The sequence below is a fragment of the Cryptomeria japonica genome, chromosome 6, assembly GCF_030272615.1.
Source record: "Cryptomeria japonica chromosome 6, Sugi_1.0, whole genome shotgun sequence".
Taxonomy (NCBI): Eukaryota; Viridiplantae; Streptophyta; class Pinopsida; order Cupressales; family Cupressaceae; genus Cryptomeria; species Cryptomeria japonica.
This window is the reverse complement of record NC_081410.1, coordinates 91,480,728-91,486,727: the sequence shown is the minus strand read 5'-3', so window position 1 is coordinate 91,486,727 and position 6,000 is coordinate 91,480,728.

Genomic DNA, 6,000 nt, shown 5'->3' with positions numbered 1-6,000 from the left:
TAGTGACCATAGTAATAGATCCGGCCATCGGATTTCCAATCATAATAGTTTTGTATTTTTAGTGCATATAGTGTAGTTTAATGGATGTTTCCATGTTTTACAAATCTACCCTGAAGAGACTAAATAAACTCATCAATTGACCCATAGGTGAACCTAGAATGAGTGTCTTATGCCCAATAGGTTATCTACAAGTTTTGTAGTACTTTCTACCATTGAAACAAGCCAAGATATTGGATGTCTATAGTTTCATTTTTAAGTGACTTGTCGAGCGATTTCACATTAGTGGCTTTAGATACCAAAATGATAGGTTATTTCAAGGAAAGCTGATAAAATTTAACTAGAAAAATGATGAAATTCTACATATTTCAAAAAAATAATTGTCTTTCAAAATGCTTCTAACATGTATGCAGGAAAATTGCATTTCCCCATTCAATAATAACTCTGAAAAAGGAATTCAAGCTTTATTAGTCATCATTCTTTATCTTTATATATTACCAAAAAATATGTTTCTTACATCACTAAATTTTAATTTTGTAAATTTGATAATAGACATTGCTTCAATTATCAGTATAGTTATCGATGGCATATCAGAGCATTAAGAAACATTTTGAATTTCATAGGACAACATAATTGGAGCCGGTGACAAGTACTAAGAAACTTTGGTGGACAAGATACTCTTGCTTTGTTTCTACTAATTGTTGAAAATTTGAATGAGAAGAAGATTTTATAGAAGTACCTATGTCAAAAAAATAACTCTCAGACTCCACTTAAATGCGAACATTGTAACTAAGTTAGTATTATAAAATTTTATCGGTGGAAAATTGATAACACTGGATGTGCTAAAAACAGAAAAAGGGAACAAATGTATATGCAAAATTGATTAGCATCCTAAGACCTTATAACACAAATAAAGCCAATTCTTTCTTTTTCAATATTTTTTCTTTTAGTTTCTAAGAAACTCATAAAAGATATAATATTCTAATAAAATAAATAATATTAAGAGATATTTTGACTAAAAATAGATAATAATAAAATTGATAAAAATGTGACTAATCCTACTAGAAAAACATTGACCAATTCTTTAACTTAAGAAAAAGTAATAAGCTCTCTCCTCAAGGATCAATTCTTGAATCATTGATCTCAAGAGGAGCGGGAATGGAGAGGAAGAAGGAGCACAAAGTATGGGGGAACATCTCAGACTCTGAGGATTTTTCTAATAGCATTCCCCATCGAACAAAGGATTACACTCATGTTCCTCAATGAGCCTTTCACAATGGGCATTGGATTGATGCATGCAAGCCCTCCTACTATTCGGCACCACTAGGACAAGGGGTAGCAGCGAATTTTGGTAATGGATTAGGTGGCAGCATTGGTTCGTGGAGCATTGTAGGTGATGAGATTGAGGCCACAAAGACTCTGAGTGGGGAAAATATAGTATCCCTACCCTAATCCGATTTATAAGGTTTATGTGTACCAACATATTCCTCTCTTTTATTTGAGAATTTTGATGGCAGTTCTTGAGCATAGTGATGGTGTATCTTGAAGGATTTTTTTCCTTGTCTTCATGAAAGGTATGTATTTCCACATGAGCTTCCAGCTAGTAGGCATTGGTAGACATGTGGGTGGACCTTAGCCATGTGTACTATTGGCTTATGGCAAGTATCATGAGAGGTACGTCGCTATGCGGCATGTGACCTGTGCATTCCTTTTTTTGTGAGGTACACTACCATGTGGGATACGTCCATTGTGTGTCTTCTCCGCTTGGAGTATTGCCATGTCGCATGATGACATGCAGGGTGATTTTGAGGTGCACACTCTCATGCCATGTGGATGTGTGACTAGGCCGCACCACATGATGGGCTACTACAATAGCTAGATGATTGTTCCCTCCTTCCTCATTGGTGGCTAGATGCTAGTCACATAGTGATGTTATGTGCAATTATGATTTTTTTTTTAATTTCTTTGTGGACCAGCAATTTATTCTATTTTGAATTTGAAAGTTTAGCCACGATCTTGCAATCTTTTGCTTACTTGATTTGGTGAAGCAATTCCGGAATTTTCTTGCCTTACCATTGGAATTGATGATTTATTATCTTTATTCATCTGTATTTTGGTGGCTAAAATGGTTTATCCTTATTATTTTCATATGCTAGTCTTGTGTTGAAATGTGAATTCCTCTCCAAATACGTATGAGAAGGTCTTGGTTAAGTGTATACGAGGAAGTAGACATAGGGAACCTTGAGAATGGGGGTATGTGAGGTTGTGATACAACTAGGATCCACTACCTACCTATGTGTGGTGACTATCTCTTGGAGGCTAACCACCTTACTCAGCAAGGGATGGTCATAAGGGTCTTGTATGGAAGGTAGCACCGCTATGGTGTGCCCTAGCACCATCAAGCCCTTGACTGAGATGTTGGATATTTATGATCATGTTATTTTATTCTGAGATCAAGCATAGAGATGTTGATCGTGCATATTATCTATGACCGAGCATTAAACATGCTCACATGTGGCCTTTTGAGTTGTACATTTCAGTTATGTGGATGGTTATTATGTGTAATCGTGGAGTAAAATGTGTTATCTTGTCACTATGTTATGGGACATAGTCATTGGAAAGGTTTTTATATGCCTGGCAAGTGTAAACAATTGTGTTCTATGTGTTGCTCTTATTTCATGGAAGTTAACTTGGTTGTAGAATTTGAAATTTGAAGCAATTTATGTGCAATAATATGCTAGGAAGAAAATGGAATGGTATAAGAAATTGATCATGATGGCATGTTTTCTTGTCGTATTTGGTAGATAAGTATGGTAATTGTTGTTTACCTCTATTAATGCATTAATTTGGTGTGATGAAAGGAAGAAACTTCTTGTTTCACTACTATGATTATAGATAGTTTGTAGAATGTTATAAAAAATGTATGGATTTGGAGGTATCTTACCATTGGATAATGGCATTCATAAAGGGGTTATCAATAATGTTTCATTTATTTGTGAAAGAATGCATTTGTGCAATTTGATATTTGTTAAATAATTTTTAGGGCTAATGTGTGCTGCATGTTTTCCTTCTAGCCTTACGACTTCTAGGAGTAAGTTGGAACCTAGGGGGGAGGATGTAGTACCCCTACCCTAATTAGATTTTTAAAACCAATTTGACCTTGGTTGACTTTTTAAGTGGCCTTCTTGGATGGTTGATTTACCATGTTGCAATGTTATAGTCGGATATTATGATTATTGTGCGTACTTGTAAATGTTGTTTTTGCATCAATTCTTATGTAAGATTAGTTGTTCTTCTGATTTGTGTTATTAATCTTGGGCTAACACTTTCAATCAATATATATGTATGCATGTGTGGTTCATGGTTGCAGGAGATTGCAAGTACAATACCACATAGGTACAAGGTTCATCTCCACCTAGATTCGCAGGTTTGAGTGTACCTTATTGGTCCTAAGGAATTGGTTTAGGTAGTCGTAAGACCCTCGTTTTACCCTAGTCATGCTCAAGTGAGTGTCATCAGTCACCCATCAGTTTCCCCTTTGGTTGGGTATGTGGGTCATGTATTTGGGTGGCTTTCTTGGGTTGCATGTTGTGCGTGTGGTAAAATTTATTATTTAATCCCAAGTATTTAATTAGATTGAATGTGTTTTTTATGCATTAGTAAATTAAGGGACTAAATTAAATAGGACCTTTTGTGTGATTAATCAATAATTAGAATTGTTCAATTCATGTTTGTAGCAAGTTTGATTAAATGGTTATTTTTAAATGATGAATTAATTAAGTTTATGCATTTTGAAAGGAAAGGTTAAATAGTATTCAAAAATGGAAATATTTTACCCTCTTTGGCATTTTGAAATAGAAATGTTAGTTTTAACTAAATTAAGAAAATCAATTTTAGAAGAAAAGCAAGTTTTTGCATATTTGAATTGTTTGGGAAAAATGATTTTCATATTTTTGGGGAGTTAATTTTCGAATGGAAATTTTGGCCATTTGGGGGAGAAGGATTTTCTTGAGCTTGCAGGTTGGGCTCTTCATCAAATCATTCCCAAGATTGCTGAATAAGGTTGGATTCTTGTTTATTTCTTTGGTTTTATTATTTAAAAGAGATTATTTTGATTTAGAAGAAATATGGTTGTGCTTGTTGAAAATCTCATATATTTTGTGGAATAAGAGTTGTAGTTAAATGTAGTACCCCTTCCCTAATCAAATTCTAATCTCGGTTTGACCTTGGTTAGTTTATCATGTTATCATGTTATAGTCAGATGTTTTGATTATTGTGCGTATCGATTAATGTGTGTCTTCGCCGCTTGGAGTATTGCCATGTCGTGTGACGACGTGATGTGAGGTGATGTCGAGGTGCACATTGCCATGTCGTGTGGATGTATGACTAGGCCGTACCACATGATGAGCTCTTGCAATAGCTAAACGATTATTCCTTCCTTCCTCATTGGTGGCTAAATGCTAGTCATTGTTGGAGTTGAGAAAATACAACACCACAGGAGCCCAAATGATTTTTGCAAGTTGAAAAACCTATTACAAGGAGAAGCAAGGAAGCAAATCATAGAAGGAACAAAAGCATAGGAAAAATATGCTCCAAAAGAAAGAGCTCAGTAATCTCCAAAAATGTATTGTCAATAATAATCCTTCTTTTTACAATGAAAAGAAAGAACTCAACCTTTAATAGGTCAAGAAACCCTAAAAGGGAAAACCCTAGGCTTGCACATAATAATTAATAAGCTTAAGTGTAAAAGAGATAAAGGGAACTTAAATAATTAAACAAATATTGTTTAATTAATCAAGTAAATACCCGAATACTCTAACACCCCCCCTTAAGCTAGACTTAGGGAGAAGCTAAAACCTAGAACAGCTACTGAAAGCAATAAAGATGGGTCTCGGCAACAAGGCCTGGTCAGGTACCCAAATACAATAAAATCTCTATGAACTAGAGAAATAGAGAAAACCACGTGGGAACAAAACTCTACTCCAAAAAGAGATGGAAAAGAACACCACTTAAGCATGAAGAACCTACAAACTCTGTCGAAGAATAACTACTGATCTGAAGAACCTCCACTGAAATAGAACATGACCAAGTAGAGAAGACTATGATATGTATGAGTGTCCTCAAATGACACTACTTGAATCAGATGGCAAACAAGGAAAACACTAAACTCAAAGATACAGATGACATGAGAAACCAAAGCCTGAAGAGCTGATTAATCAAACCACGAAAGCATTAGAACCAACAGGACAAACCTCCCCATAATGCTGATGAGGGAGAGGGATAGGTACACTAAAAAGAACAGCCAACAAAAACTGCATGATGAAGAACCAGGAACATCAAAGGTGCTGAGAAAAGTACATGGTGTCATGGAAGGAACACTCACTTGACACACATCATGAGGTGAATTTTGTGGAAGGAACACTCACTGGACAAAGGAAGATGGCAAACAACAGGCAAATATCAACCCCCTCATGGCACTGTATAAATAGTGCATGTACAACAAGGCACAAGATGTGCATGATCCCAAGTAAACAATGCATGACGACACTTTATCTCAGTGCGTTTACATAAATACAATTCTACAATGATAATAAGATTGGAAATAGAAATGAGAACCAAAATAGAGACATCTGAACCAGACAAGAGATCCCAGGACCTAAAACAACCAAGATATCCACCAAAGTGCTGAAAAGCAAAAAAATGAATAAAATATGCATGGAGCAGAATCTAGAAATAAAACTCATATGGCTGGAAAGTACACAGCACATGCTTTCCGAAAATATAATTTTTTTGAAAAACAAAGGTCGAATGCTCATTCTACCTCTCCTAGAGTGCAAAAACAAGACCTCACTTTGACTGGAAAAAAACATAGTCAAACAGAAAAATTGGAAAAAATTACCAACATGGCGAGGTCTGGCTTGGAACCAGCTTTTTGATGCCTATTTGTTTTCAAAAAAATGACTCTGTATGCCCAAGATATGGCCAAAAAACCAAACCCCCCCC